This window comes from Rhinatrema bivittatum, chromosome 2, assembly GCF_901001135.1.
Source record: "Rhinatrema bivittatum chromosome 2, aRhiBiv1.1, whole genome shotgun sequence".
Lineage (NCBI taxonomy): Eukaryota > Metazoa > Chordata > Amphibia > Gymnophiona > Rhinatrematidae > Rhinatrema > Rhinatrema bivittatum.
In genome coordinates this window covers 119,452,328-119,473,895 of record NC_042616.1, presented here as the reverse complement: position 1 = coordinate 119,473,895, position 21,568 = coordinate 119,452,328, and the positions used below count along the sequence as shown (strand labels likewise).

The 21,568-nt window shown below is 43.3% G+C and overlaps 1 protein-coding gene across 12 annotated transcripts in view; it reads left to right on the top strand.

Moving 5' to 3' along the window:
• The window catches only part of CREM (cAMP responsive element modulator), a 284,166-nt gene that overhangs the window by 213,850 nt on the left and 48,748 nt on the right, over positions 1-21,568 (top strand). The gene's annotated exons all lie outside the window — the stretch shown is intronic.

The following is a 21,568-nucleotide window of genomic DNA, read 5'->3' as shown; positions in this document are numbered from 1 at the left end:
GATTTAGGCGAGCAGGGCCCTGCGCGCCGGTATGCCTACATTCAAAGAGGCCTACCGGCGCGCGCAGACCCCGGGACTCGCGTAAGTCCCGGGGTTTTCGGAGGGGGGCGTGTCGGGGGCGTGTCGGGGGCGGGCCCGGTTGTCGCGGCGTTTCAGGGGCGTGTCGGCAGCGTTTTGGGGGTGGGTACGGGGGCGTGGCTACGGCCCGGGGCGGTCCGGGGGCGTGGCCGCGCCCTCCATACCCGCCCCAGGTCGCGGCCCGGCGCACAGGAGGCCCGCTCGCGCGCGGGGATTTACTTCTCCCTCCGGGAGGCGTAAATCCCCGGAGAAAGGTAAGGGGGGGGTGTAGACAGGGCTGGGCGGGTGGGTTAGGTAGAGGAAGGGAGGGGAAGGTGAGGGGAGGGCGTTAGAGGATTCCCTCCAAGGCCGCTCCGATTTCGGAGCGGCCTTGGAGGGAACGGGGGTAGGCTGCGCGGCTCGGCGCGCGCCGGCTATACAAAATCGATAGCCTTGCACGCGCCGATCCAGGTTTTTAGCAGATACGCGCGGCTCCGCGCGTATCTACTAAAATCCAGCGTACTTTTGTTTGCGCCTGGAGCGCAAACAAAAGTAGGCCTATTCGCGGAGTCTGAAAATCCGCCCCTAAGTGCCTAGTAGTAGCAGCGGCTCGTTTGCACAAGGAAAGAGTACATGTTTTTCGTTCCCTATACAACTGGCTGATCAGAAGCCAATCACAGCAAGGAGCTCTCACTTCTCTCAGGCTCACAATCAATCTGTTCCACTCACTGGGATTTCTAATCAACTACCAAAAATCCCACCTCATCCCATCTCGCCTACTGCAATTCATCGGAGCAGAGTTGAACACCATTATATCAAGAGCCTTCCTCCTGGAAGACTGGGCAGAGACAGTCTCCTCATTAGCAAACTCTCTGTGCTTAAAGAAACAGGCAACAGCACATCAGTTTCTAACTCTGCTCGGCCACATGGCCTCCACAGTTCATGTCACTCCTATGGCCAGATTAGCCATGAAAATAACCCAATGGACATTAAGATCACAGTGGATACAAGCTATTCAACCACTGTCCTCTCCAGTTCAAACAACCCACCAACTACGTTCATCTCTCCTCTGGTGGGCGAACAAGAACAACTTGCGCAAAGACCTACCTTTCCAACAACCAGTTCCGCAAGTAACTTTAACTACAGATGCATCCACCTTAGGTTGGGGAGCTCACACAGACAATCTCCAAGCTCAAGGTATTTGGACAAAACTCAAAGCAACATTTCAAATCAATTTCCTGGAGCTTCGAGCTATATGTTATGCTCTACATGCGTTCAAGGACTGCCTTTCACACAAGACTGTTCTGATACAAACGGACAACACAGTTGCCATGTGGTACCTGAACAAACAGGAAGGTACGGGCTCGTATCTCCTTTGTCAAGAAGCTGCACAGATTTGGAACTGGGCCCTGACACATTCCATGTTTCTCCAGGCCACTTATCTGGCAGGCATTGACAACGTAGTGGCAGACAGTCTCAGCCGTCAATTCCAACGTCATGAGTGGTCCTTGGATCCCTTAGTAGCGACCAGGATATTTCAACATTGGGGTCAACCAACGATGGACCTCCTTTGCATCCGAACTCAGTCACAAAGTGGACAACTTTTGCTCCCTGCACAAACAGAGAAATCAATTAGCCAGGGACGCCTTTGCTCGCCCCTGAAATTCAGGTCTTCTATACGCGTATCCCCCAATACTGCTAGTAACCAAGATCTTAGTGAAGCTACAACAGGTCAAGGGATCCATGGTACTCATAGCCCTGTATTGGCCTTGACAAATGTGGTTTCCCATGCTTCTGGACCTCTCGATCTGGAACCCGATTCACCTGGTTACAGCTCCCACTCTCAGGATCAGGACAGATTGCGCCATCCCAACCTTCAATCCCTGTGTCTAATAGCTTTGATGTTGAAAGCTTGATCTTGCAACCACTCAATCTTTCAACTAATGTCTCTCCTGCTTGTAGCTTCATGTAAGCCTTTCACAAGAAAAAACTACAGTTCGAAGTGGAAAAGATTCACCACGTGGTGTACACAGGAAAGTATTGACCCCTTTTCCTGCCCCATAACATCTTTGTTAGACTATCTCTGGCACTTTTCAGACTCTGGTCTCAAGACCTCGTCAGTAAGGGTACATCTAAGTGCTATCTCAGCTTACCAACATACAATAGGGGATGCACCGATATCTGTGCAATCCCTTGTCAGTAGGTTTATGAGAGGTTTAATTCACCATAAACCCCTGTTATGGCCACCAGTCACAGAATGGGACCTTAATGTAATACTAACAAGACTCATGCATTCTCCTTTTGAACCCATGGATTCCTGCTATATTAAATTTTTTACATGGAAAGTTCTTTTCTTAGTAGCTACTATATCTGCTAGAAGGGTTAGTGAGTTACAAACACATACTCAGCCTATACAAGGTTCTTACATGACCTAGTGGTACTTCACCCTAAATTCTTTCCCAAGGTAGTTATGGATTTCCACTTGAATTAGTCCATAGTCTTGCCAACATTCTTCCCAAGACCTCACTCTCACCAGGGTGAGAGGGTTTTACACACCTTGGACTGTAAACGTGCACTTGCATATTACCTAGATCGCACTGCAGTCCATAGGAAATCCACTCAACTTTTTGTTTCTTATGATAAGAACAAACCGGGTAAAGCAGTGGGCAAACAAACTCTCTCCAACTGGCTAGCAGATTGTATAGGTTTCTGCTATGAAAAAGCAGGCCTTCCTCTCCAAGGGCGAGTAAAGGCGCACTCAGTAAGAGCAATGTCAACCTCAGTAGCACACTATCGTTCCGTGCCAATAGCTGACGTATGTAAAGCTGCAACATGGAGTTCTCTTCACACCTTTGCAGCTCATTACTGTTTGAACAAAGAAGGACGACAAGATTCAGCCTATGGATAATCTGTCTTAAAGAACTTGTTTCCAGCATAATCCCAACTCCTTCTGCATCCAACCTGCTGTGATTTTAGGCTGCCTCAATTTTTTCCAACAGCACTCTAATTATTGTGCCTGTTGCACAAGTTGTTTGCTGTTGGTCCACTACAAAATGACTCAGCCTGTAGCTTGCTAATCACCCATATGTGAGGACTAGCATCTTGCTTGTCCTGGGATAAAGCAAAATTGCTTACCTTGTAATAGGTGTTAACCAAGGCCAGCAGGATGTAGTCCTCACGAAACCCACCCACTACCCTGCGGAGTTGGGTCCGATACGTTTTATTATTTTATTTTTGCTAACGCTTATTGCTATACACGAGACTGAAGGGAGACCCCTGTGGCTTGAGGGATCATGGCATGCTGGGCATGCTCAGTGGGCTCAGTGTGCCAGTCAAAAGTTTCTAGAAACTTTGACAGAGTTTTCCGTGATAGGGCGCCGTCTAGTGACGTCACCCATATGTGAGGTCTACATCCTGCTGTCCTGGGATAACACCTATTACAAGGTAAGCAATTTTGCTTTCTGAACATACTGTAGACTAATTGCTTCTTATGCAATTCCATATATAAGATCTTGCAGTAATCAACTCATTCTACCACCAAAGCATGTACTATGGTAACAAGGATTTTTCTCTATAGATGTGGCCTAAGATCAGATAAGTCATAATTACCAGAAGGGCATTTTAAAAGTGTTGGTCTATATTCAAAAAGTTTTGTCTAGGTAACTTTTGAGTTATATGACCAAACTTCGTGGTTTAAATTTTCCCACCCTTCTAAACTAGCTAAATTTTATCCGGGTAAGTCATTACATGGATACAATGTAGCCAGCTACATCTGGGGTGTTTCAGGGTGAATAAAGTTATCTGTATAACTTATCCAGATAACTTAGGTATTCAGAGTTATTTAGGTAAGCTAACCAGATAAGTGGTCCTAAATCTTTCTGGGTACATGTACCTATATAATTTTAACCCTACCTGTCTATATTTAGAATATAGCTGGGTAACTCCCCCCCCCCCCCCCGAGAAAAGCCCCCTTGCAGGTCTGATTACCCCCCTCCCCCCCGTACCCCACATGATACTTTAAAATATGTCTGAGCATAACACCAGATTCCATGTCTCTCAAACCCCTAAAATAAAAAAAATAGATGTAGGTCATAGTGTTGCAAGGCCTGCTGCCTCACTTCCAAATATTTAAATTTCCTGGGCCCTTTTATGCCCTCCCCCCCCCCACCTGCAACCTCTACTCTTCCATTTGTGATCCACTTGGTCCCTCCCAATCTAAGCTGGGAGTTGGCATAGTCTTACCACACTCCAGCAATGATTCCAACATTGCTTTAATAGAGTCTTACCTGACAGCAATTCTGGAAGGGGTCAGGAGTGCAGTTAAAACCATTTTGGCACTTGGATTTAGGGATTTGGAAAGGTCCAGGTGAATTGTGAATGTGGGAGTAGAAGTTGCAGGTGGGTGAGGCAGTAGGAGGGGGTGACCTCTGGCTGTTATGGCACACATTTTTATTATGGGAGTAGAGGGGCAATGAGGGGAGGGGTGACAGGCTCTATACCCATACATATTTAAAATATTTGGTAGGGGTTGGCGGGGGGATAAGGCCTGAAAACCTGTAAGTGCTTTATTAGTTTGTTTTGGGTGATTTTTTTCTTGAGTTTTGAGTTAACTAGGTATATTCTGATAACTTTAACCTTACCAAGCTATCTGTATAACTTTAGCCAAGTATATTCAGTGGGAGATTTGTCCTGCTGAATATCATGACAATTTATCGGGCTAATTTTAACAGGATAACTTGTCTGCTTGCTGGCTTACTGAATATGGACTTGATTGGCGTGTATCCTCATAGAGCCAGGGCTCATCTTTCCAGCCCCTGAAAATACTGGCTTTCCTCCACCAGAGTGGAAGAATAAAATCTCTCTGGGTCCCATGGAATGTAGACAGGATTTACTTGCAAGACTAAACTGGGCAAAGGTTACCTCAAAAGAACTAAAGAAATATCTACTCTAATACTGTGCTCCAAACAGAATAAAGTTTAATTAGAAAAATTAACCAGGTTTCAGCCAGTACAAAGTAGGGGTGTGCATTCATTTGCAACGTATTGGCAATCCGCAACGTATAGGGCCATATTCATTGTATTTGTTGCATTGCGAAACGTATCGCGATTTCCCATGAATACAACGAATCTTCAACAAATTATTCGTCCGTCTAAAGGAGCGAATTTAAACAAAACTCCCACCCTCCTGACCCTCCCAAGACTTGCCAAAACTCCCTGGTGGTCCAGCGGGGGTCCGGGAGCCATCTACTGCACTCTTGCCATTGGCTGCCGGTATTCAAAATGGCGCCGATAGCCTGTTCCCTTACTATGTTACAGGGGCTACCGGTGCCATTGGTCGGCCCCTGTCACAGGGTAGGAGCTATGGACGGCCGGCGCCATCTTATGCTCCTACCATGTGACATGGGCCGACCAATGGCACCGGTAGCCCCTGTGACATAGTAAGGGCAAAGGCTATCGGCGCCAATTTGAATACTGGCAGCTGACGGTGTGAGTGCAGTAGATGGCTCCCGGACCCCCGCTGGACCACCAGGGAGCTTTGGTAAGTCTTGGGAGGGTCAGGAGGGTGGGGGGCTGTAGTTAATTACATTTTAGCCAGGAAATGAATAAGAATGGAACGCATGCACGGATCGGGGGCACCCCTTGCCGAATGCAACGTATCTGCCCCCCGACGAATACGAATACCAAATGTAACATATGCGGTCCCTCTGCACATCCCTAGTACAAAGTAAAGTCCACAGCTGTTACAAAAAGCAAGTTCAAAATAGTCCAAACAGTTCCACAGTCAAGAAAAAAAAAACACCTCTCTTATAAAAAAAAAAAAAAAAAAAAATCTTCCCAATCATTTTCACAATACACAGTTTTTATACAATTAACGTCGTTTCCCTCCAGAAATTTATCAAATACTCATACCTCAAGGAGCTGCCCAAGACCAGTCTCCCCACTTTCTACTATTGTATAGAACAGCGGTTCTCAACCGGTGTGTCGCGACACACTAGTGTGTCGCCAAGCACCGGGTAGTGTGTCGCGTGCTCCGGGTCTCTCCCGCTGCTCTTTCTTCCTTGCTGCCGTTGCCGCTGGGCTATCAACACGTTCAAGCCCAGTGGGAACGGCAGCGGCGCTAAAAGAAGCTGTGGCACTTGTGGCTGGGCCTTTTCTTCTTCCCGCGCCCCCCCTCTCGTGACCCGGAACAGGAAGTGATACGCGGTGCGTGGGAAGGAGAAAGAGCCGGCCCGTGCCGCGTGATAAAGTAGCAGCGGCAGCAGCAGCAGCAGCGTCATCGGCCCCCGGGCAATCGAAGCAGCCGGTAATCAAGAAAGGAGAGAGCAGCTTGAGCCTCCCGCGGTCGATGGAATTCTACTTTCTTGGCTTGCGGGGGCTGGAGGAGGAGGCTGCTGCAGCTCCCATTTGTGCTCCGGGGGGGGGGGGGGGGAGGAAGTGAGTGAGAGAAAGAAGCAGCCAGCCTGCTTGTGATTGAGAGCACGTTTGTGAGTGAGAGAAACTGGTCAGAGAGTTGATGTGGTGTATATGTGAGAGACAATGAAAGTGACTGCTCAGGGAGATGACTGATGTGTATGTGAGAGTGTGAGACATTAGTCAAGGAAGTGACTGATGTGTGTGTGTGTGAGAGAGAGAAAAAGCATGGAAGTGAGAAATCTGGGTATGTGAGAAAGCAAGGGCGTAAGAAGCCTGGTGTTGGGGGGGAGGGTGTGTGTGTGTGTGTGTGTGTGTGTGTGTGTGTGTGTGTGTGTGTGTGTGTGTGAAAAAAAGCATGGGAGTGAGAAGCCTGATTATGTGAGAGAAAGAGCATGGGAGTTGGAAGCCTGTGTGTGTGTGTGCATGCATGAGAGCGAGAGACTGGTTGGTAAGGTGACGGGGTGTGTGAGAGAAAGAGACTGGTGTGTGTGAATATGAGAGAGAGAATGTGATTCAGGGAATGAGAAGCCTGTGCAGTGGAGAGCGAGCATGGAAATGAGAGAGAGACTGGTGTGTGTGTGTGTATGTATGTGTGTGTGTATGTATGTGTGTGTAACAGAGAGAAAGTGATTATGGGAATGAGAAGCCTGTGCATGTGAAGAGAGTGAACATGGGAGTGAGAAACCTGGGTGTGTGTGAGACACAGCATGTGAGGGAGAAGCCTGTATATGTAAGACAGAACATGGAAGTGGGAAGCCTGTGTGTGTATGCATGAGAGAGATCAGGTGATTGGTGTGTGTGTGTGAAAGAAAGTGATTATGGGAATGAGAAACCTGTGCATGTGAAGAGTGAGCATGGGAGTGAGAAACCTGGGTGTGTGTGAGACACAGCATGGGAGTGAGAAGCCTGTATATCTGAAAGAACATGGGAGTGGGAAGCCTGTGTGTGTGTGTATGCATGAGAGAGATCAGGTGACTGGTGTGTGTGTGTGAGAGAGAGAGAGAAAGAAAGTGATTATAGAAATTAGAAGCCTGTGCATGTGGAGAGAACAAGCATGGGAGACTGGTGAGTGTGTGTGAGACAGAGAAAGTGATTATGAGAGTGAGAAGTCCATATATGTAAGTAGAACACGGGAGTGGGAAGCCTGTGTGTGTGTATATGGCATGAGAGAAACTGTTCAGGAAGGTGACTGGTGTGTGTGTCAAAGACTGGGAGATGATTAGTGTGTGAGAGACAGAAACTGGTCATGGGGGCATGACTGGTATGGTGTGTGTGTGTGAGAGACATGGGCATTAAGGAAGAGGGCCATGAGTATAGAGCTTAGCCTCTACTGCTGCTTCTGCTGTGTGCTACGGCCTGCATGGAAGAGGAACAGGAGAGCTGCTGGAGGGGGTAAGTAAAGGTGGCTTTTTAAGTTTATTTTTCTTGATTGACTGCCATTTTAATTATTTAATTTTATGTGATGTCTGCTTTTTTTGAAATATTTTATTGGTGTTTGGAGAATTTTTTAATAGTTTTTAATAGTTTTTAATTGTTGGATGTTATTCTGTTCATAGCTATTTAGAAACATTTATTCTGCTTATTAGTATAGTTTTACAATTATTTCTGTGTGGGGATCTATAGCTGCTTGCTAGTTCTGTTTTCCTAATAAGAGGTGTATTGGTTTTTAGGGCCTGATTTAATATTTATATTGTTGCCTTTTCATAGATAGGGTTGCTCCTATTTGAGTGTATTCCATAATACAAGTGTAAATGTGTGTGGATTAGTTTATGTGCATTACTACAGATCCTGGGAGTATGTTAGGTCGGTTCTGTGTCTGTTACCGAGATGAAATATTTTACTAGCATGTAAGAGTTTTATCAGTCTTATTTGTTGTGTTTTCTCAAGAGGACATGCATTGGTGGTAAACTGCTGTCTTTTCATAAGTAGGGCTATTGAGCCTGGAAGTAGAAGGAGTTTGAGTTGCTGTTACTGAGATGACACCAGAACCAGAATATCTTTTTTGTAGGGTGAGTTGTATGGGGAATGTCATAATTCTGCTTTACATCCATTATTGTGGGTCAGGGGGGTTCCCGTGGATGCAAACTGAAGTTTTACATCTAGCCCCGTGACGATCATGGGTCAGTGTGTCACGCATGTGAGAACCATCTGTCAGGTGTGTCCCGACAGAAAAAAGGTTGAGAACCACTGGTATAGAAGATCCTGATTTCCTCCTGTCTTCCTAGTATTTTTCCTTTTTCTTCCAATGATTTTTTTGTTTTAATTTATAACATTTTCAAAATTGCATCCAAGGAAAGAAAACTTAGAGAATGATACAGGAAGGCTTCCACTGATTCTAAGAACTGGAAAGCCAGGCCACGACCCCTTTCTGTTCCTTCCTTTTTCCCACCAGCACACAGGTCTTTCAACTTTAAAATTCAACAAAACTCCTTCAACAAACTTCCACAAGACTCTGCCAGAAATCCTTCAAATTTCCTCCTATGCATCATGTGAGGCATGGTTTTATACTCCCCTATTTCTCCAATCCCCTTTTGGGGAAGAACCTTTCTCTCTCTCTCCAGATAACACATATATACCCCTTGAACTTCCTCTGAGCTGCTTTTGCCAGATGTTTCCCTTTGTTAAAAGACTTAACACTCCATAGAACCTCTGAATTTTTAGTGAACCCCCCACTGCCCAAAAACTTTTCATTTTAATTCATAAACACCACTCCAGTACACTACTAGTTAAGCTCTAATGGCCAAGCAGGGGCTACATATCTCCCTGTACTGCATAAGAAAAAAGTGTGACCTTACAGGGATTGAGTTTTCTTGTAGATACCTCTCATTACATACACACAAATCCACAAAATATATTTTGGGCAATATCCAAGTTAGATTGGAAACGTCCACAGGTGTGCAACAAGTGGCTGTCTTGAGATTCTGGGCCCGGCACAAAAGAAAAAGCTGGGAAAAAGGATGTTTCCACCTGCTGACAAATATTAGGTTAAAACATTTCACAGACATTTCAATACACATGGGAAGTAATTTTCAAAGGTAAATGCAAATTACTATTGTAGCAGTTTTCAAAAGTCCATTTACTTGCATTAAGTGCACTTAACATGGATAAAATCTATTGACAATTCAATAGTATATATTGTAGCAATTTTCAAAGGCTATCTTATGAGCCTTTCATCTCTTGACCAGACAAGTAACTTTTTTCCTTCGGAACATTCCAGTTTAATCCAGGGCTTTGTCAGCAGTTCTGGGGTTGATGGGATCAAATGCCAAATCTTCTTCCTCATCAGTTCCTCCAATGATCCCACAAGATAAGCTCAATATCTTTCTCCATCATGATATAGTGCTACTTGCCAGAGACTGTGTCTCAAGTTCAGGCTGGACACCAATATCCTGGGACACCCTAGATATGATAGATTCCTCCATGAGTAATTCCATAGCCAGAATTACAAACTCCCATCATGGTTTCTATTTTTGGCAAGCTGTTCCAGGTGTCTATCTTGAAGGTCCTGATGGATCCATTGGCTTCCACATGAATTCAGTCCCCACCAAGCTTTCAGCCTCCTAGGATTCAACTTCGTCTGACCATGACATCGACTCACCACTCTGTCGAGCCAATGATAGTAACTAGGAATGAGGGAGGGGTGCTGGGCCTAATCCCTCCTTGTGTAAACACCATACCAGTTATCCTTCCTCTTCCCACTCATGAGTAACTTCTTCTGGGTTCCCTCCCAGTGCAAAGCCTTTGGCTTAACCAGGTTCCCTCCATGCCTCTTTAAAATGGGCATCAGTAGAGGGAGCTCCTTCTTACCTCTGGTTGACTCCTTTCTGCCCAGGCTACAGCAGGGTTGTCTGGGGGGATTGGGCAGGTATCTCCGCAAGGTGCCCTTGATTCTGCTGCTATGTATTCCCACCCACTTCTTGGAGGCCACCTTAACTGTGAAGATGGGCAGCTTTGGGGAACCCCATCAGCACTGCTATGGCCTCATGCCCTTTCTCAGACTCTGCACCGTCTCCTTCCGGTATACTTCGGTGTGGACACATCTCCGCACACCGCTGGGGATGCCAAGATTGGCAGAGTCTCCAGTTCATATAGAGATGCCAGGCAATATGTGCATTGGATTACCAGCAGTCATGGGTCTTGAACCCAGTGGCACATGGTGTGTTCAAAGATTGACTCCTCTCTTGACTGATAGCCAAACATGGTCCTTCAGCCTGTAAGTCATTTTCTTACCAAACAAAGATGGAAAGCTGATGGATTTTAGCAGTTTTCCCGCTGAAATGCCAATGGATTTTAGTAGTTCTCCCACTGCTGAGACCACACTCTGCTCTCTCAATACTTCTTCAAAGATGGCTCCAGTATCTAGTGCTGGCCTCTACTTCTTATTGTGCAAATCATCTCTTGATTCATCAATAAGAATCAGCTGGGGGGGGGGGGGCGCGCGAGAGGATGGTGGTTGACATCAGACATTGGGAATTCAATCCCACCTCTGTGGGGATGTGCACACTCTACAGCCATGTGGTTCTCTTCACTCCCTGCCAGTGAGAAAGCTGGCCATCTTTGGAAAAAATCAACAGATTACAAAAAGGTACATTTTTTGGTCAAAAATAGTGCAGTTTTTGCTGAAACTGGGGAAAACTGATGGCACATAAGTTTCCTCCCAGCCAGTGTCCCTGTTTGGGTTCCATTTTGTAATCTCTCTTCTGCCAGGGGTCACTTTCCAAGTCCCAGAGAACACTGGCTTCACTCAATCAGGATGGCAGAATAAAGTCTGTCTAGATCCCATGGAATGGGGCTAGGATTGCCAGCAAAGCCAAACTGGACAGAGATTACCTCAGAAAATAAAGAAATGTCAATACCAGTATTATACTCCAAACAGAAAAATTAACCAGGTTTCAGTTAATAGAAAGTAAAGTCTACAGCAATATTAGTAAAGTTCAGCAATTACAAAAAGCAGGTTCAAAGCAAAGTCCAAGCAATTCCACTATTGAGAGAAAAAACACCTCTGTTATCCAAAAATCTTCTCAGTCACTTTCGCTATGCACATTTCTTATACAATGTAAATCTTTTCATTCCAGAAATGTATCCAAATACTTGTACTTCAAGGAGCTGCCCAAGACCAATATTCTCCCTTTCTGCTGGTGGATGGGAGATCTTGGTTTCCTCCTGTTTTCCCTTGTCTTCCACTGATTTGAAGAACTGGAAATCCAGGCCAGGCCACAGCCTCTCCCTCCTCCCTGTTTCCCAGCAAAACATGGGACTTTCAAAATTCTTCAGCAAAATTGCTTCAAAAACTTCCCCAAGACTCTGCCAGAACGCCTTCAAATCTCTTCCTGTGCCTTGTGGGAGGCATGTTTTATACTTCCCTATTTGATCCATCCCCTTTGGAGGAAGAACCTCCCTATCACTCTAGTAAATTATGTATACACCCTTTGAACTTCCTCCAAACTTCCTTGGCCAGAAGAGTCCCCCTGTTAAAGGATAGAATGCACTCTGTAGAACCTTTGAACTTTAGTGACCCCTCCACAGCTGGAAGTTCTCTATTTTAACTCATAGACCCCACTCCATTTTAACTCATAGACCCCACTCCAGTACACTGCTGATTCACCTCTAGTGGCCAAGCAGGGACCACTTGGGATTGCATATTTTGCTCAGAGTCCAAAATGACTCCCAAAATCCTGTTGTCTGATTTTATTGGCAATATCTGATTTATTATAATAGCATTTCAGGTTGTCTCCCTCTAATAGTACTTGTGGACGAATCTGGCTATCTTACTTAGCTGGATAAGTAGTGGTTTAAGAATTATCCAAATAAGTAGCACTTTTTCCCAGACTTGTTTGGACATCTTACCTAGCTGGGTAAGTCTGACGAGTGCTACTTACATGGACAAGTAGCGCTTTTCAGACTTATCCAGTCAAGTAGCACCTTGCTACTGCTTAGCCAGAGAAGTTGTAACTTGTCTGGATAAGTGCCACTACCTAGCCGGATAAGACTGAACTTGGCAATTTAAGTAGCAGCAAAGGCACTATTAAGCCAGATAAGTGTGTGCAAATGATACATATACGTATCTGTTCTTCCAGTTTTAAAGGGATACATGAGTAGATTTTAGACGTGCTTTTACATGCAGAGGCTGGGGGATTTTCTAACATGCATACAACAATGAAATAACCAGTTTCATTTATTAGCCTACCAATTCATCCAGTCCATCTGCAGCTTGTGAAGACCATCCTGGCTTTTCAGTCTGAAGTCCCCCCATTTCATCCAGGACCCCACTCAATCAGGTTTTGTTTCTTTTAAGATGTTTATGATCACTTACTCCTGATATTGAACAGGAGTAAATATACGCAAGGAAAGTGCCACATTTACCTGTGTAAATTGCTTATAAAATAGCAACTTATGTGTGTAAATGTTGGCCCCTCCCCAGAACGCCCCGGTCCACTCCGTTTTTACATATGCAAATTTACTTGTGGACCCTGACTTACATCTATATGTTGAGGTTGTTGCATTGGAGGTGGATCCTTGGGCTGAGGTGAAGTTGATGCAACCCACAGGGGAGGGCTTACGAGTCCCCACTGTCAGCAGGTGGAGTGAGCTGAAGCTAGAGGCCACTGGAGCTTCACCTATACCAGCCCACGTTCCCCTTGGGTTGAGCCTTTGAGTGCTGGGACCAGCAGGACTTAGGCAGGCCTCGAGATAGATCAACAAAGGTGAACAGTTCAGCTCAGAGACAGCCAGCAGGTGGCATTGAACTAGTCCCAGTACAAGAACCCAAGCACCAAGGAACAAGGCTTGACTAGGGTTGCTTGAGCAGAGAAAGGCCAAGGCCTTGGGAGACCAAGTCCAGAGGATAGGAACAGAGGACTCTGATGAGAACTGGCAGCATTTGGGAGTTGTAGCAAGTGTGGTAGAACTCTGGACAGAAGAGAGTCTATAGTGTGGTCAGATGGAGCAATGATCAAGGCACGGAGAAGGCAGGCATGGTTGGACGTAGCAGTGATCAAGGCACGGAGAAGGCAGGCGTGGTCGGACGTAGCAGAGGTCAGGCTTGGAGAAGGCAAGCAAGGTCCGACATAGCAGAGGTCAGTCAGTCAAAGTACAGATGAGACTAACAAAGACACAGGAAGTGGAAGACACTCAGGAACGCAGAAGCACGGAGGCAACAAGCACTCAGAACCAACAGGGAACCGAGAAGACCTGTTGCAAAGGCAAATCTTCTGTGTAAGGGTTGAGCTTTTATACGCTGAAAGTTCTGACGTCAGCATCCGGGTCCGTGGCCAGGTTCCTGCTGCAGGCCCTTTTAAAGTTCTACTGATGTGCGCACGCACCTAGGGAGAGGCGCAGTGCTGCTGGTGGCGTCTCTCCACGAACCCCACGGTGAGGCCCAATGGATGGAGGCATCCTGACTGGAAGTCCCAGGAAGTGGAGCAGGGCCGGAGGCGCTGGCAGGAGCCCGTGGTCGGAGTCGGCAGTCCACTGCTACTAGAGACAGGGAGCTGGAGCGTGGCAATTGCTTGGAGAGGTGAGAGGGCCACACTGCGGGGCTCCTGCGGGTGGCGAGCGTAACACAGGTTTCTAAAATAGCATATATTTGTGACATGCTATTTTACTTGCATAAGAACAACTGTATGCACACAACTTCTGAAAATTCAGCTTTTTAGTGAGCTACTTTAGCAACAAGCTGTGTCTTAGTGTCATTTTTAGGGGTGGAAAAATATTTTGAAAACTTGGGCATCAGCCAAAATTTTTTAGGAACCAGGGAAACACTTTGTATTTTCCTTATAATGAATACTTTTTTAGCCTGCTTTTCAAAGGAAGGGTAGCTTATGTGTAAATTCTCAGGGCATGTTGAGGAATCTGATATGGGTATTTTTTCCTTAATTCATGAATTCCACAAGGATGTGGGTGCAATTCTCATCTTCTAATAACTTTTTTGATTTTGCAGTTTTTCTGCATCCAATCCATATCAAATTCTTAGGCATGTTAGGGGGGTCTACAAGAATCATGACAGGTATTTTTTGAATGATTGATGTATTCTATGAATACATGACAGTTACTCCATTTATTAATTATTTGTTTTGCAGTCTACACCAAATTTTCAAGATACATAAGGCAGTCTCAAAGATCATGCGAGGGGTGTATTTTTGGGAGAATACACACTTTCCATGAGTATATGCATACATAATTATGCTATCTAATAACGTTTTAATTTAAATTCATATAAACTGTTTTCCAAGAGAAATTTGTTCAGAGCAGTATATAACTAGTATCAAAATACAACATAAAATATAAAAGCAAAATCTAGCACTAACACTTTTTAAACAGTGTAATTGGATAAAAAAACATATACATATAAATATTTTACATCTGATCCACACTAAACTTTTGAAAGATTTCCGGGGAGCCAATAAGAGTTGGATATGGATATTTTTTTCCTGGTTCAATGTAAGTGCATACATATTCTGTGAAAGTAGGCTGGATTAGTTCTATCTGTAACTTCTAGTTTTCAATTCTGTAATGTTACTTCAATTTTCTTTTCGTGCTCTCCAGGGAGCAGCTTAATTTGTGTGAGTCACAAATTACATCACACAGTTTGGTTCTTGTTTGATTCATATTTTATGTTTGTGTGAGATGTCATTGGCTGTGAAGTCAGTATGCACCAGTCATATCCAGTCAGTGCATTATTTTATTCCTTAAATAACTTTTCTCAAAAATGCAGAGCATTTGCAAAGGAGCAGCTTCAAGATTTAAAGATAGGAATGACTTGGAAATCTTTAGACTTAGCTGAAAAAGTTGATGAAGCTGAAATGTTTATTAATGTTTGTTTGCACTTAAACACAGTATCATGCACTCTCAAAAAGAGAACATAGCTTTAAAATTTAAGAATATTTTGAGATTCAGGCTACAGTGCAGCTCAATTGGTTGTACAGCATCTGAAATCAAACCCCAGAATCTCAAGGAAAATAACCCCACTTGTAAATGATTTTTCTCATTGAGGATATATTGTGCTGTATATGAAGAATAAAGCAGAATAGCAAAGTACTCTCAACCCTACATAGTTTTATTGATTACTTGTGAGGTTTAATGATGCAGTTTAGTTTCACTTTTTACAAAAATATAATTTTATAAAACTATATCTAACTATAAGTAGAGAAAAGGCTATTGAAATATAAAAAAGCTTATTTTACAGAAAAGCTTTTGAAACAAAATACCATAAAAGTTCTAGGTTAAATCATTCTGACGCAGTAAGAAAAAAAGTGTACAAACTTAAGAACATGCCATTCTGGGTCAGACCATCAAGCTCGGCATCCTGTTTCCAACAGTGGCCAATCCAGGCCATAAGAACCTGGCAAGTACCCCAAAACTAAGTCTATTCCATGTTACCGTTGCTAGTAATAGCAGTGGCTATTTTCTAAGTTAACTTAATATCAGGTAATGGACTTCTCCTCCAAGAACTTATCCAATCCTTTTTTAAACACAGCTACACTAACCACATCCTCTGGCAACAAATTCCAGAGTTTAATTGTGCATTGAGTATAAAAGAACTAGTGCCCTCTAGTCTTTCTATTATCCGAAAGAGTAAATAACCGATACACATTTACCCATTCTAGACCTCTCATGATTTTAAACACCTCTATCATACCCCTTCATATCCCTATCATATCTCTTCTGATTTTTTTTTAATCTGGTTTTTGATTAGCAGCTTCTCACTGCTCACTATGGGTATCCAACTACAGTAGCCCTTTTGGGTATCATGATCCTCATATATACACTGTCAAGGATTTTCAGGGCTTGATACACAGGCACTCTCTTGCCAACTAGTAGATGGTGTTGTGAAGTGACAGCCAGGAATCCTTTATTCTTGGGGGCTATGGATGCTGCCTCTGCAGCATCCCCACTCTTCTGATTTATCTACAAATATAGGGGTGAATTTTCAAAACATTACACACGTAAAAATGAACATATATGCTTGGTAGTAGCATCTACTTGCGTATTTCATAATTTATAAAATTAAAAAGTATGCACATTTTCACTTTCGCAATGCACACATGCGTAAAAATGTATGTTCTGGGCAGGGTGAACACCTACATGCATAAGTTGCTATTTTAAAAGGCATGCACATACATTTGTAAACTTGCATTTTTTTTTTTTAATTTTGTGTTACACAAAGATAACACATGTAGAAGTACATATATAGCAAAAATCTGAACATTTCCCCTATTCACTCCCCATTGAACCACTCCCACTCTCCACAAGAGTAACCAATACAAATGAGTAAAGGTCACACCAAGCAAGGAAATATATATGAGCACATTAAAACACCATATCCCATATCCTAGTAAATAATATGCATTCAACATAAGAACATAAGATATTGCCATGCTGGGTCAGACCAAGGGTCCATCAAGCCCAGCATCCTGTTTCCAACAGAGGCCAAACCAGGCCACAAGAACCTGGCAATTACCCAAACACCAAGAAGATCCCATTCTACTGATGCCAGTAATCACACAAAAAAGAGCCCAATATGTAGCAAAACGAAACAATCAAGATATAGTTCAACACGTATTACAAATATACTAAATATTGATAACAAAAAAAATATTAATTTATATCTGGGACCATCATACCACCCTTTTGGTCTTTTAGTACATAACAATGTTCCATCGACAAAATGGCAGGGTTTCATATAATCATCAGTCCTTACTTTTTATAATTAATAACACCAAAATGTGAAAAAAACAATTACTTCCCCTTTTTTTTTCACTATCAATATTTAGTATTTTTGCAATACATGCTGAAATATATACTGATGCCAGTAATAGCAGAGGCCATTCCCTGAGTGAACTTGATTAATAGCGGTTAATGGACTTCTCCTCCAAGAACGTATCCAAACCTTTTTTAAACCCAGCAACACTAACTGCACTAACAAATTCCAGAGCTTAATTATGCATTGAGTGAAAAAGAATTTATCCCCTGATTAGTCTTAAATGTGCTTCTTACTAACTTCATATAGTGCCCCCTAGTCCTTCTATTATCCGAAAATGTAAATAACCGATTCACATCTACTCTTTCAAGACGTCTCATGATTTTAAAGACCTCTATCATATCCCCTCAGCTGTCTTTTCTCCAAGATGAACAGCCCAAACCTGTTCAGCCTTTCCTCATAGGGGAGCTGTTCCATCCCCTTTATCATTTTGGTTGCCCTTCTCTGTACCTTCTCCATCGCAACTATATCTTTTTTGAGATGTGGTGACCAGAATTGTACACAGAATTCAAGGTGGGTCTCACCATTGAGCGATACAGAGGCATTATGACATTTTATTAACCCTTCCCTTCCTAATAATTCCTAACATTCTGTTTGCTTTTTTGACTGCTGCAGCACACTGAGCCAACAATTTTAAAATATTATCCACTATGATGCCTAGATCTTTTTCCTGAGTGGTAGTTCCTAATATGGAACCTAACATCGTGTACCTATGGCAAGGGTTATTTTTCACTATATGCAACAAATTTGATAACCTCACTAGTATTCCTTTCCAGATCATATATATATATATATATATATATATATATATATATATATATATTGAAAAGCACCAGTCCAAATACAGATCCCTGAGGCACTCCACTGTTTACCCTTTTCTATTGAGAAAATTGACCATTTAATCCTACTCTGTTTCCTGTCTTTTAACCAGTTTGTAATCCACGAAAGGACATCGCCTCCTATCCCATGTCTTTTTAGTTTTCTTAGAAGCCTCTCATGAGGGACTTTGTCAAATGCCTTCTGAAAATCCAAATACACTACATCTACCAGTTCATCTACCAGTTCACCTTTGTCCACATATTTATTAACCCCTTAAAAAAATGAAGCAGATTTGTCAGGCAAATCCATGTTGATTGTGTTCCATTAAACCTTGTCTTTCTATATGCTCTATGATTTTGATCTTTAGAATAGTTTCCACTATTTTTCCCGGGACTGAATTCAGGCTCACAGGTCTATAGTTTCTGGGATCCCCTTTTTAAATATAGAGGTTACATTGGCCATCTTCCAAACTTCAGGTTCATCGGAAGATTTTAATGATAGGTTACAAATTTTTACTAATAGTTCTGAAATTTCATTTTTTAGTTATTTCAGAACCCTGGGGTGTATATCTTCTGGTCCTGGAGATTTACTACTCTTCAGTTGTCAATCAGGCCTACCACATCTTTCAGGTTCATCGTGCTTTGTTTCAGTTGATCAGAATCATCACCCAAGAAAACCTTCTCCGGAACGGGTATCTCTCCAATCTTTCCACGATGGCCTTATCTTCTCTAAGTGCCCCTTTAATCCCTTGATCATCCAATGGTCCAACCGACTCCCTTGCAGGCTTTCTACTTTGGATATATTTTTTAAAGTTTTTATTGTGAGTTTTTGACTTTCTGGCCAACTTCTTTTCAAATTTTCTCTTAGCCTGTCTTATTATTGTCTTACATTTAATTTGCCAATGCTTATGCTTTAACTATTTTCTTCTGAAGGATCCTTCTTCCAATTTTTGAAAGAAGATCTTTTGGATATAATAGCCTCTTTCACCTCACCTTTTAACCATGCCAGTAATCATTTTGGTTTCCTTCCACTTTTCTTAATGCAAGGAATATATCTGGTCTGTGCTTCTAGGATGGTATTTTTTTTTTTAACAATGTCCGTGCCTATTGCACACTTTTTACCTTTGTAGCTGCACCTTTCAGTTTTTTTCTAACTAATTTTCTCATTTTATCAAAGTTTCCCTTTTGAAAGTTTAGCGTTAGAGCTGTGGATTTACATATTGTCCCCCTTCCAGTTATTAAATCAAATTTGATCATATTATGATCACTATTGCCAAGCGGTCTCACCACCATTACCTCTCTCACAAAATCCTGTGCTCCACTGAGAATTAGATCTAAAATTGCTTCCTCTCTTATCTGTTCCTGAACCAATTGCTCCATAAAACTGTCATTTATTCCATCCAGGAACTTTATCTCTCTAGCATGTCCTGATATTTCACTTACCCAGTCAATACTGGGGTAATTGAAGTCTCACATTATTACTGCACTACCAGTTTGGTTAGCTTCCTTAATTTCTCTTAGCATTTCACTGTCTCACCATTTTGGCCAGGTGGACAGTAGTATACTCCTATCACTAGGCTCTTCCCCAACATACAAGGGATTTCTACCCATAAAGATTCAATTCAATATTTAGTCTCATGCAGGATCTTTATCCTGTTGGACTGTATGCCATCCCGGACATAAAACGCTATGCCATCACCAAAATGCATCTCTGTCATTGTGATATAATTTGTACCCCATTCTAGCACTCTCCCATTAGTTATCCTCTTTCCACCATGCCTCTGATATGCCAGTTAAATCTATGGTCATCATTCACTGCTATAATTCTTCCATCTTACTTCTTAGACTTCTGGCATTAGCATACAAACATTTCAAAGTGTGTATTTTATTTGTGTTAACCTTGTGCTTTTCAGTTGGCAGGGGTAAATTGGAATCTTTTAACTCAGGTGTGTTTTTAATTACAGTCACTTGGACTACTTTTTGTTATTAGTAGAACCTCTGTTGGGATCCCCTAAGTCTAATGCTTCATTAGTATCCTTTGAAGATACCTCCCTCCGAACCATGTGCTGCTGAGCGACTGTTGGCTTTCCCCTTTGTTCTGGTTTAAAAGCTGCTCTATCTACTTTTTAAAGATTAGCGCCAGCAGCTTGGTTCCACTGGTTAATGTGGAGCTCATCTCTTCAGAAAAGACTTCCCCTTCCCCAAAAGGTTCCCCAATTCCTTACAAAACTGAATCCCTCTTCCTTGCACCATCGTCTTATCCACACATTGAGACTCCAGAGCTATGCCTGCCTCTGGGGACCTGCGCGTGGAACAGGGAACATTTCAGAGAATGCTATCCTGGAGATTCTGGATTTCAGCTTTCTACCTAAGAGCCTAAATTTGGCTTCCAGAACCTCCCTCCCACATTTTCCTATGTCATTGGTGCCCAGATGAACCATGACAGCCGGCTCCTCCCCAGCACTGTCTAAAATCCTATCTAGGTGATGTGTGAGGTCTGCTACCTTCGCACCAGGTAAGCATGTTACCAGGCAATCCTCTCGCCCACCAGCCACCTAGCTATCTACATTCCTAATAATCAAATCACCAACTATGACGACCGACCTGACCCTTCCCTCCTTTGCAGAAGTCCTGGGAGACACATCCTCTGTGCGAAAGGACAATGCACCACCTGGAGAGCAGATCCTTGCTACAGGATCATTTCCTGCTGCACCAGGTTGATGCTTTCTGATCATGAGACCTTCCTTCTCCAAGGCAGCACCAGAGATGCCAGACTGGAGTTGGAGTGGCTACTATGTCCAAGAAGGTCTCATCTATATACCTCTCTGCCTCAGCTCCTCCAGATCTGCCACTCTATCCTCCAGAGAACAGACACGCTCTCTGAGAGATGAGTCTTTGCCTCGTATGCACACATACAAATTCTCACCGGCAGGTAAAAAATCATACATGTGACACTCGAGGCAAAAGACTGCGAGTTCCCCCTCTTGCTGCTGGACTGCTGCCTTCATTTTAAATTTGTTCAGTTCCTAGTTACGTTTTTGGTTGCTATGGATGTAGGATTGTATACATTTAGGGTCCTTTAAATGTATTAGTGTATTTGCTATATCTGGTAGTAACCTACAAGGGAATGATCACATTTTGGATAAGGTATGGGGAATTTCTGAGTTTACGTTAAAAGGCTAATTTTTTTTGTTTTTTAATTTTGTGTGAAAGTGACACCTGCCTATAAATTAAGGGATGAGCTAGGGGTGGGTGGGAGGGTTGGGAAGTACAAACACACAAAGTTCTGTTTGTTGCCTGACTTTCTGACTACCTATCTATTAGATAAATGAGGCTTGACCGACGTGCCGCAAATGCGCAGTAGAGAGCAGCTCTGCTGCACATGTGCGGGCGAACACGTCTGTCAGAGCAGAGCGTCAGCTCTTTGAAAACATGGCGGCGGCGAGGAAGGAAGGGAGGGACCTCCCCCGGAGATCTTCCGTTTGTGCCATCCGAAGGGGTTGTGAATGAGCTGAGAGAGG